Source organism: Chinchilla lanigera, unplaced genomic scaffold, assembly GCF_000276665.1.
Source record: "Chinchilla lanigera isolate Chin_1 unplaced genomic scaffold, ChiLan1.0 scaffold00001, whole genome shotgun sequence".
Classification (NCBI taxonomy): domain Eukaryota; kingdom Metazoa; phylum Chordata; class Mammalia; order Rodentia; family Chinchillidae; genus Chinchilla; species Chinchilla lanigera.
In genome coordinates, this window is record NW_004955402.1 from 39,557,395 (window position 1) to 39,570,467 (window position 13,073).

A 13,073-nucleotide genomic window follows, 5' to 3' on the forward strand; every position below is an offset into this window, starting at 1 on the left:
TGGGGAAAAAGGAACACTTTCCACTATTGGTGAGAGTAAACTGGTATAACCACTGTGGAAATCAGTGTGGAGATTCCTCTGAAAACTATGACTACAGTTCCAATTCAATGTAGCTATTCCCCTTTTGGTTATTTTTCCAGAAGAACTGAAAACATCATACCACAGTGATATATATGCACCCATGTTTATAGCAGTGCAATTTGTCATAGCTAAATCCTGGAAACAACCCAAATGCCCTTTAACAGGGGAATGGATAAAAAAGATGTGGTATTTTTACATAATGGAATATTACTCAGCTATAAAAAAAGATAAACTTGAGGATTTATAGTAAATGAGTGCACCTAGAGACCATATTTATAAATGAAATACATCAGACCCACATGTATAAACATCATATTGTCTCCTAGTGTAAGAACATGAAAAGGTAAATAAAATCTGAAAGGTACAATAGATATCATGAAAGGGATAGAAACTGCTCAAAGGGAAGGAACAACTGGGAGGCAGGAAAGGAGAAAAGAAAGAAAGAAAGGAAAAAATGTATATGGATATACAAAGATAGCTGGGATAATTGTACTTCTGATGTTTGTTGGTTTGTTGAAAGGAACAGTTAATGCTTACATTTTTTTGACTAATTTTGCAAGCTTATATCTGGTAATCTGAACAGCTAATCTGAAGACACCAATATGCTATATAACAACCATTGTTGAATTCCTTAAAAAAGTACAGAAATAAATGTGCTATTATACGTACCATGTGTTATTTTAAGTATGTTTAATGACTCCTGTCTAATCCAAGGAATTCAGGGAAGGATTCCCTCATGAAGTAAATTATAAATAAGATTCAAAGAATAAGTAAGAGATTACTAGGTAAAGTAGGAAAGACATGCTAAGTAAAAATCAGCATGTGCATGAGTATTTGTTATAATAGTTATGAGATTATTTCATTTCATCTTCAAAGATAGCCCATGACTTACTCATTGGTGCTCTTTAATGCTATTTTGTTTATGTAGGGACAGTAAATCAAACTTATCCAAAACCCAGAACTGTCTGGAACTTTGTTTTTTTGAAAGAGTCTTCAACTTCTTTAAGGCAGAAAGATTCTCTAAGTGTTTCAGGTATTACAGAAAACTGCAGTGTCATAAATTCTGTCTTTGAGTAGATTACAACCTAATGGATGAGAGAAGGAAAACAAGGTCCCATGTGTTATCTTAAGTACGTATAATGACTCTTGCCTAATCCAAGGAGTGCAGGGAAGACTTCCTTTGTGAAGTAAATTATAAATAGGATTCAAAGAACAGGTAAGAGATTACTAGGTAAAGCAGGAGAGAAAGACATGCTAAGCAAAGGACCATAAACAACCTAGAATTACAAAATATTTTTAGAGCTGGAAAAGGTCTCCACACTTATTTAGCTCATGGCATTCATTTAATAGATAAGCAAAAGTTCAGGACAGGGCAGCCCTTGCACTTCTACAGCTACCTACCTGCAAGGTAGAGCTTTCCAAGGCATTCTTAATGGTGTTAACACACAGCGGGAGATTAGCTTGATTAATGGAAGACCCTGGTTCACTTATCCTTGCCTTGGTTTTGAACAAAGCTTATCCAAACTCTTAATGAGAAAGAGCATTTCTCCTTATAAACTGCTTCCTTGAATTGGTTCCAGTGATTTCAATATGGTAGCCAAAGGAAGTAGGACAATGAAAAGATGTCAACACCTGCAAGGTTCCAGAAACCTTTGCATGTTCCATCCTTTATCTGGACTCTGAACTGATAGGTTGGGATGGACCTGTCCAAGAAGCCCAATATTGCTGACTTACAAAGGAAGAATTAAAAGTGTTTATTCATGGCTAAAGAGTGGACTAGACAATATTAGCTAGAGAATAATGAACCCTGTGCACATTTGCACCTTTCTAACAATTTCCCAGCCTGCTCCACATGCTATTCAGTAGTCAAGCTGCCAAACAGACTTTCTCTCCTTCCAAAGATGGTCTTATGCCTTGAAGTTTCAGTTTTTGTAATTTGGCTGATTGGAGAACTTGGCTGAGCAAAGCATCATCAGAGATGATTTCTCTTGTTGCAAATTGAAAAGGCTTGAGCACACAGCACAAATGGTCCATTAGCGCCCATTGTCTGGAGTTCAGGAAAACACCTTCTGCAGCATTGTGCACTAATGGGTGTTGCTTTTTCTTTCTCTTTCTTCTCTTCCTACGGGAATTCATGCCTCCCAATGTATAGAATGACTTGTTTTTCAATATGTGAGCACTTTATGTGTGATGAACTAAAGTTGGGGAAACTGTCACTCTTCAGAAATTCTCAGAGCATTCTGACAGAATGGCAGGAAAAGTTTCAAAGAGACAGAAAAGATGTCAGACTTCTGAGCTTTTCAGAACAACATAAATCAGATAAAAGCAGTAGAAAGAAGAAAACAATTGTTATTGTGTGTCGTAAAATACTCTTGGAAGAGCAAGATAGAATAAATTATTGCCCTTGCACTCTTCTGGTTTGCAGTTTTATTGTAAAAACAGAATCTAAAATAATATATTTTCAAAACCAAGAAGCCAAAGCAACTTTCAAAAAGAATAAAATTGGAAAATTAACACTACCTAATGTTAAGATTTATTATACAGTAATCAAGGCAGAACACAAACAGTATTGCATCCCTATAATATTTAGTATATGTGCTGCCAAAGCAGGCGCTGCATCCCTATAATAAGTAGAATATTACTCAGCAATAAAAAGATCCTGATCACATGAACAAGTCTCAAATAATTTTTGTTGCAAATAAATATATTTCAGTTCATTTACATAAAAATCTGGTAACAGCAAACTAGTCTTTAGTGTTTTTTAAGCAAATCATTAGTGGCTCAGAGTCAGGAGGAGCGAAGGGACGGAAAAGGTGGCCCAAGAAAAATTTGGGGTGTTATGGACTGTCCCTTATTTCAATTGTGGTGATGGTTCTGGGATGCAAATACATGTCAAAACATCGAAGTGCACACTTTAAGTATGTGCAGCTACTGCATCTCATTTTACTTCATTAAAGATACTAAAACAAAAAAAAACAGTTTATGAGAAAACTGGAATATGGTAATTCAGGGACAATGCGTTGTGAGAATACTAACAGTACGTAAACACTGCATAAGCAATATTAACAATTTCCCAAATGGGAGCTCTGGCACAAACTTGAATGAATGAACAGAAATCATAGAACAAATCTAGTCGACTTGTTTTTGAGAATCTACATTGTGCAAGGTTTTGTGAAAAGCATAGTCCCCAGAAGTGTGTTGTTTGGTGGAGTATGCAGACATACACACTGCACTTTAAGATAATGTGGAGTAAGGCTGAGGAGAAGTTTGCCCAGAATGTTCTGGAGCAGAGGAAGGCAGGTCAGTCATATCTGGAAGTTCAGAGAGGGCTGCACAAAATGTACTCTCTTATCTATGTCTTATAGGGTGAGAAGGGTAAGCCGAGAAAGGGAGACGAGGGTGCTATTACAAGATGAGGAAACTTCATATACCAAGGTAAGAAGGTGTCATAATATAGTGTACTCTGAGAAATCAATTAATATTAATGCATAAAAATGGGATGGGAAGTAATGTCCAAATATTCATCTACTCTATCATTCAACAGATATTTATTTACTGGCATCTGTGGACCACCCTACATTAGATTACAAAAGAGGCAAAGCTCCTAACTTCAGTATGCCTCCACTGTGAAGAAAGACTCTTTCTTGTTGACTTATAGCAGCCCATGAAGGACCAGATTCTGAAGACCTTCGCATACACCTCAACGTGCACAGGCTTTATTCTGGAGGCAAATTGGAGAGTTCATATGGAAGAAGAGTTTATTGGAAGAGTTTATATGGAAAAGTTCATATGGAAGAATAGAGTGGTCCACTTTACATTTTTAAGGTTATACAGTTTAGAGGGATGAGTGAGTCTATTAGGGAAGAGACTAAAGAATGTGAAATCTGTTAGTTCACTATTACAGGTAGCGGGACTGGGAACGAGACTAACACATCTGAGAGCAAAGATAATAATAATAAGTTTGAGGAGAGTTGTACTGGCTTCCAGACAGCTCGGGATGTATCCATTAGTCTTTGTCTCACCAGAAAGGCAAGGCTTAGAGATGGGTATGTGCTCTGAGAATCTAAACAAGAGAAGATCTGAAGCCTTACTGTTAGATATGGGCATGCTTACCTAAGTTTTGCCTAAAGCATCTCTTTGACTGTTACCCTTTCTTATTGATTATTGCATGCTCACATGAACTTGATATACCCGCACAAGCGGGCACCAACATGAAGCAGCAGACCTAAGACTAACAACAAATCAAGCAACAATGAATCTTAGAGATGTCTAGAGACAATCTTATCCATTCTTCTCAACCTACAATATTATTGCTTTAAAATATCTATTAACATACAAGCTGTCCAAAAGCATCTCAAATCTGAGAACTGAAGCTACAAAAATTTCACTGTAGATTTAATAAGGTCCTTAAACAAGTTTCCATTATTTAGAGAAACTAAAAGTAGAGACATTTAGAAATAGAAATGGAGATATTTGTGTATGAATCTCTCTGAGTATAAAGGAGGATAGTGTCTTTCATTGTGTGAAACTGTAGCCCCCAAAATATAGCCTAATGATAGTATCACTTATCTCAAATTTCTTTAAAATACCCAGAAAATAAGTGCTCATCTTGCCTCCCATAAACCTCAGACAGAGCACCATATCAGGGCCAGGTACTGTGCCTGCCTTCCCTCTGCTGAAGCAGTCATGAAAGGGACATGAAAGGGTAGTGCAGGACCATGGTCCCTGAGCTGTTTTTGCTACTATGGTGGTGGTTGCTCCTCTTTGTTGTCAATGCCATCTTCCCTCATCCTCTTGTGCTTCTCCTCCTCCCTCACCACGCTCATGCCTGCATACACCTTTCCTATGTCAGTGAACACACGGTGCTAACCCACCCGATTCCAGCAACCCTAAGTAAATTCTATACCTTTCCGTACAAAGAGCAACTCAAACACAGTGTGAGTATCAGCTAACTACCTTCTCACACAGCTGGTTATGTTTTTTAAATATGTGCTCGTCTGCTTGTGGAGACATCCTGCACAAGGAGAGCTGGAATGCCTTATGGGATTTCCCAGACGGTAGCTGACCAGCAAAGGGCTGCTGGTAATGGGAAAACTCTAAGTCAAAAAGTCGCTATCTCCTGTCATTGTTTTTGCTGATACATGCAGAGCTCCTTCATCCTGTATTCTAGCACTAACGTACGAATAAGAATTTCCTTTTCCTCTTTACTCTTATCATAAGTGGCATTCACATTGAGCAATAATAATATTTTTTAACTTCTTATGTATTTTATAAACATAATACGACGAGTTGGGATGAGCTGAAACACTTTGCTTTTTATATTTGTCAGAAGTCTTTAACACAATATCTGCAATTTATTTCTGAGCTTGGAATTTCACAGTAGAGAATTTTTTTGTGCTAAAATACTGATTTGGAACCATCTTTCACTGGGGAATTGAGAGATTGTTACACAAATTGAATCCAGAAATCATATGCGACAGTTCTTTTCTGTGTACATTGTTTCTGAATGAAGTAATTTGAGGAGACACTTTGTTACACCTTTCATAGTTCAATCACCATGTTAGAAAGAGTCTGAAAAATTTCACTAGTCGGGGTGTGAATGTGTTTTTCAGAATTACAGGGGGTCAGCAGGCTTGAAGTCCTGAGAGTATAAATGCTATTTTTATTCAACATGGCAAGAGGAAATAAACAGCACCTCTCCTGTGAGCTTATTGAGTTACCAAAGTACAGGATCTGAGTCCTACAATCCTTGGAAGTGAAGAAATTAGACATTGCTAACGTCTCCTACAGTCAGACATTAAAGCAAATGGCCTTTCATTGTTTCTCACTTATGGTTCATGGATACAACCCAGGCAATTTGGGGAGAAAAATGAGAGCCTAAATAACTAAACGCCAAATTACAATCTCCATACTTCGATCTTGAAGCGCCACTGCTAGATTGGGCTCTTTAATATTCTACAATGCCTGTGACAACTACTGCTCCAAGTGTTGGATATGCAATTTCAATCTCTTTTTCTCTGAGTCTTTGTACCTTTTAGTCTAACAACAAAGAGGAACAAAGATCCTAATTATACCCATAATCATTATTATCTGAAGAAGTTCCTAGTAATTAAATTTTAAAGAAAATTTATTTAATGAGCTTTCTACAGTCACATCCAAGCAATACACATTCAAGTAGATAGTGATTAGTATGAAATAGCACTAATTTGAATGACTTGATAAAAACTCCTACTTCACTACTATGTTTTTAATAATTGTGTAATTACATAGAGAATTATTCCTGTAAATATCGCTTGTTTTATATAGAATGGAAGACATGAAGATGTGTTCTATCTGGAACAAATTTCCAATATTTTGAAGCTGTATCTTCTTGTGTCAGCTAAAAAGTTAATATGTATGTCTTAATTACAGAAACACACACACACTGTCGCATAGAATATACACCTTTCATTTGCATGAGTTGAGAATAAGTGCTTAGCTTAGTAGAAGCAAGGGTGGAAGAAAAATAAATCTTCTCTGAAGGAGTGTATGGTCATTACTAGTGAATGAGAATGAAAAGCATATTTTGGTGAACATTTCATAATTATCCCATAAGAGAGGCATGATAATTAGCATAGAATATATCGATGTTGTCACGTCTATATCATTTCCAGCGATTCACAGAGCTTTAGAAATATTATCATGTAATACTGCACATTTGTTCTTTTAATTTCAGGGCAAAATGAAATGCTGATCTTAAATACAACTGTGGAAAGATGAACTACAGCTCAGAGTAGACTTCATTCATGTGAATATTTTTGTATCAAACTGTATGACTAAGATACTGAAAGACATCGTGTATGTTTCAATGACTGTTATAAGACAATGAGACAAAGGGGACACATTCGGTCAGAAATGCTAGTGGTAGATAGTGTAACCTTAAACTAATCACTTGCTCTCTCTGGGCCTCAGCTTCTGCATCTGTAAAGCGAGAATGTTTGAGGTAGAATTCTAAGACTACTTCCAACTTCCATTTTTCTTAAGGCTATGAGGCTCTATATTGCTTCCTTCTTAATCTGACATATAGAAACAGTTTTCTGAATATATTTCTCTTTTTCTAAAATGAAAAATAACAATGTGCAATATAGTAACCATTGTTAATTTCCTGTCATCTTATTTTGAAATTCTATATCACTTTTACTGGGTTATTTCTCTTTAAAAGAAGAAACAGAAAAGGAACTATTTGTTACTTTCAAAGGAAACATTTGAATACAAAGCATTCAGTACAGCCATAGAAATATCACTACAAAAATATTTACTCAACATTTGATTCAATGCACCCATGATGCAATACTATGTTAACGTTTTGCACAGGCCACAAAAAAGAAATAATAATATTAAAATGGGAAGCCAAAGAAGATAAGTATAGCATAAGAGGTTGATGTATGGGGATAAAACTTAAATAGTCCTGCTTTTCTAACTTCTACCTTTTCCTTCTTACATGATTGTATTTGGGAGGAAAGGGAATAGGTAGAAGGAAAAAGATTCTAAAGTAACTGGAACTCTGCTTCTCATTTGTAGATACTTCATCTGGAAGAAGTAACTCACCATTCTTGGTGCAATCTTTACCCACAGAGTATGTATGAGTGGTCTCAGGGCTGCCAGAGTGAAGTAAAGAGAAGCCAGCACACTGGGGCAGTGAACAGGACCAAATTCCAGAAGAATTCTTGGGTGTCCCTTCTCCCTGGCTGGACACAGACTCCCCTAAACTGCAAGGGAGAGCCTGAGTGACCTGTACTTAGTCCCGTGTGACACTGCATGGTTAGAATTCCTGTTCTGGTCAACATAAATATTAATGTCCCTGTTGATATTAACATGACACATTGAAAATATTTCTATCTCCTGGAAAGTCCATGGTTTTTCTAAACTGAAGTGCAGGTTTGGGGAGAGGGATTTCATCACCATTAATCTACAGAAGTGAATAAGGGCAGGTCATCCTGACTGGGCTTGGGTTATCAACATAGTTCATTTACAAGTACAGGAATCCAGTCAAGTAGGAAATAGCTCCAGATTGAATTGCTACAACAACCATTGTTAATTTTCCAACACCTTGTCTGAGATTCTGTATTGCTTGTACTGTTTTTGTGTTATTTTCTAAATATATGTTTGTTTGTTAAGATATTTTTGTCCTTTTATCTTTAAAATAAAAATAAATAAACAAACTAAGTTTAGAAGCATTAAGGGGCACACCTTAACATGTGCACTGTCTTCTCCTTATGGCTCTGACAAAACTGTAATTTTTAAAACTAGTTTATCAGGCATCATAGGATTCTGAAGATGTCTGTCATTTAAGTCAGCTTCTTTAATCAAAGAAAAGCAAAGATCCAAACGATGAGACCATTAAATTATCCCCAATTAGCCAGTCGGTTAATAATGAATCCAGTTAAATAAGCTCTCCAGTTTGATGTGATGATTTTGTGGATTATTTTTCTGACAGCATAGAAAATAACATCTTCAAAACTGAGCCAGAATAAAAGATAAAAATACAACCTCAACAATCATAGATAATGGTAATTCCGTGGAATACCTGCCATGTAGGGTTTCCTGCTTCTTTAAATTTACTTTCAAATTTATAGTTGAGAAAGATATTAACTATTTTCAATCTACAATTATATTTACATTGGCTTTAAGTTCAATAGCTACTGCATGTCACATAATTGTATTCTAGTCCGTGCACTAATCTTCATTTTGAAAGTGTTCTGTGACTTCTTAAGATTGGAAAAAATTAACATATCATGAAAAGGGCAATTCATTTGAGGGTGAAATTTGGATAGGGGAATTTTCTGTAGTAAATACATTATTTGAACAAAGTAGGCACTGTTTGAATCACCCTCAGGTCTTCCTGTTTAATCTCAAAGATAAAGCGAGGAAATAAAAAAAAAGAAAATGAAAAAGAATCCTTAAAATAAGTTTGATAGCAATTCGTTAGTGACGTTAAGGAGCTGCCACTTTTGTGGATGATTTTATTTTCTATGCCCATGATGTGTGAGAAAAAAATGCCAGTGCAGAAAAAAATAAAAGCGAAAGAAAATGGATTTTGATTAGTAAGGAAATGGTACTGATTGTGAATTTCCAGTTCATCTCATTCTTCTGGCTTTCCTTTCAAATGCCTTTTCTTTCATGTTTTATGCTCCTTGTGCTGTTAATGTATCCTAATTTGTTGGTTCTGCTTTCAGCTCCAGCATTCACTACCTATACCTGCGCCTCTTTCTCTCTTTCATTATCCCACAATCTTTTGATGCTGGTGGTTATTTAGATATGCTTTTTATCAAGTCCCTTAGATTCCCTGAAAGATGTCTTTCTTTCAGCTCATCAAGATACCTAATAGCACATTCAGCTTCATTCATTTCAATTCCACAACATTCACCTAGCAGCCTACTATGTGCTAGGCAGCTGGTCAGCAGAAGTAGAAACCTGGTGTCTCAGCTCATGTCAGCCTCTTTCCCATGTGCCTTTGGCAGAATATCTTTATTTCTGCTTCCTCATTTCTCTTATCCTTGTCACAACCTTCACATTTTGGATAAACAGCATCTTAAACTATTTGGCAATAAACCATTTTACCATGATGTAGAGGCTGAGCTCCACACCGTGAAGTGTGCTGGATCACCAGAACAGGACCCTATCACAGTTTCCATGTCTGAATTCAGCAACTCAGTCAGCTGGCATTTCATTAGTTAATAAACAGACCGTTTCATTGAGAGCATGCATTAGCATCTAACACCGGCTGGCAGACGAGACTTGATTGATTAAAATATACATTTAAATATATTCCTTTAATTTATATCAGTTGCAATGTGAAGCACTTATCTTTATAACTGAGAGCATTAGTGTAAATTATTTAGTATCTTCATTCTAATTTACACCATATTATAATATCTATCTTGATCTCAGAACTAAATAAATCATCTGTCCCAAATTATAAACACACTGTGTGTCCTGATATTTTTATACTGCTTTTCTATCTTTGCCTCACAATTTTTCTAAAGGAGCCTAGATCTTTAAGGAATAGGTAGTTGATTCCTTAAGCAGAGAAAATAAGCTTTAATAAATGCTGTGGTAGTTTTTCTAAGAATGAAAAACGTATAATCTGATCTATGTTCACTAAAATACTTTGGCATGAATTGAAAATAATAATCTGAGCTGTTTCAAGATAGAAGGGGTTTTAGATTGTTACTGCTGTTTTGGTTTGTTTCTAATTACTATAGAAAATATGCTATCACCAATCTCTTATAAGAGCAGATTATACAGTTGGTTTCGCTTTGGGATCCTGGATAGGATGATATAAAAGGAAATTAGGTTTAATTGCAGTCATGTTAGAAAGATGAGACATGCAGTAGGTTAGTTAAGAAAAAAAATGAAATATACAGTCTTATTTGTACCAATATATATAGAAAAGAAATACTTTCTTAAAATAAGTTTGCTGATAATAAAATACAGGTTAACTATAGAAAACAAAAAAATTAAAAAGCACGAAAAAATTTATAATATCACCATTCAAAATTAACCATTACTGACATTTTGGTGTTTAATCCTCTAGATTTATCTGAGTATTTTTCCCAAGTTAGAAGTGTACTAAGCTTACTACTTTATTCACTTCTGTTTCCATTTAATGTAAAATCATGAATATATTCCCATGTTTTAAAATATTATTCTAGAAGATTCCTATTGGATCAATATTATTCCATCATGTGGATACAGTGTGATAAGCCAGTTCTCAGAGTTGAGTATTTTTCATCATTCTTTATCAGTACTTAAAGAAATGTTTTAATATTTTAGGTAAATCTTGGACATATTTATAGTTATGAAAATATGCTCTGGAAGACATTACTAGTGTTACCAGTATCAAGTTTCCCTCTTCTACATAGGCAATTAGATGACAGCACATCCAAATTCCTTTTTGGGAAAGGTCGTGTAACTCATTGGAGCCAAGGGGCCCCAGCCCTTTACATCTTTTACTATGCCAGCTGATCAGACCCTATATTCTAAATGGTGCCATCCCATGGAGGAGCCTATCTTCCTGGGTCTCTGAGTAACTATTGAAGCAGAGGCTATGATAGCTCATATGGACTTATAGTGAAAGTAAGAGACATACACTTGTAGTCAAAGCATTATAGTGTCAAATCACTGGCACACTGGAGTTATATATTTCAGCAACATAGCTTAGCCTAGACTAGCAAATGCATGTATAAATAACTTAATTAGTATTGTATATAATGTAGTACATTGAATTTGGATTTCCTTTTGATATTTGACAATTGTTTCTAGGGTTTCAGTTTTCTCTTGCAACCTATTATTACAGTGAGGGACTTCATTATAATAATAAATAGCATTTATTTAATACCTTCTATGTGCAGATATTTCCTAAGCACAATATACACATTAAATAGAATCAATAATATATATCAAGAAGAAATAAGGCAAAGCACTTGTTTCAGAAACTGTATAGATCACAAATTTAGAAAATATGGAAGTCTTAAAATATTTCCCAGGTCAGTAAAAAAGAAGAGACACTTACTCAGTGGCCAAAAGGTAAAGAGAGTACGCCAACTATCCATGAGAACTGTATACCAAATGCAATGGGAACGTGGAAGACAGGAGCCAGATTATTTCTAGCAGGTAACACATTAATGGGGTCATGGGAAAAGTCGTTTCTTAAGGGATATGTATAATTTCCATAGGTGAAATAATAAGGAAGTCAGGTCAGAGAATAGGGTTACTAATGCTAGCTAAGATTAATGAGAACAAGGCATTGTCAGATTGAGTACTTCAGATTAACTAGACTATACATCTTTGTTTTGGTTTTCAGGAAAACTTAAAGGTAGAAAATAATCATATCAGCACCTAAAGAATCAAAAATAAAAGCTTTAGGAAATCTTATTTTGTGGTTCAGTTATTAGGGAATTGTGGGAAAAAGTTTGAGTAAGGGAGTTGCAAAGTCAGAGCAACACTTTAGGATGTATAAAGAAACCCTGACCTGTGGATTTACTTGCAAAGGAAGAGGGTCTAGGTGAGTTCTTACCCCTGGCCGCACACAGAAATCTCCTGGAGAGCATTAGAAGTACTGATGCCCTGAGTCAGCCCCCAAAAATTCTGAGTAATTGTCTGGGTTAGCCTGGGCTTTACGAGTGTTAAAGCTCTCCTGATGATATATGTATCTAGAGCTGAATGCTGACTATTTATGAGGTGATGGAAATATTTTGGCTGTGATAAAAGGAGAACCTAAATGTAGGGACTGCTGTTGGAAATACAAAGCAACACATTGGTAGAAACAGAGATGAAAGAGAGAATGAAAGTCAAGATGGCTTCAAGACTATGAGCCCAAGAGTGTAAGAGGAAGTAATGGTGATAAATATGGAGTGGTGAGAAGCAAGAGCTTACTTCGGGAGGAAAAGTTGAGCTTTTACCAACTTACCAGATAGATCGGCAAATAGAGATGCATATATGGAGAAGGCACAATGCTTTGCTATGACTTTTTCACCTGAAAGAAGGTACAGCATCCAAGATTTCTTATAGCAGATCTCTCAAGAATGATGCATTCTATCAAACCCTTTTGTTTTACATCCTGATTGATTTACATCTTTTGCATTGATTTTTGTGCCCCAAAGAATTGTACAGTGGGGCAAGAAGATTTTTCCAGTTGATTGAAAGGTTAGCATTTCTTTGGCAAAGTGAAGTGATTTCTGAAGCAGAGGTAGGAAAGCGGAATTGGCCCACCACAAACGTCAGGTGGGTTCATTGCTAACGAGAACATGATTGCAGATTGTGATCCAAATGTGATTCTCTCAAAGCTGCTTAGGCCACACAACCTTTGGAAAGTTTTTTGTATTCCCAAAATTGTTCAGATAAGGATTGACAAACAACCTAGGGGTGAAATCTGACTGGCTTCCTATTTTGTAAATAAAGTTTCATTGGAATTCAGTGAAGGAATGACCATGGTCACCCTGATCAGAGAC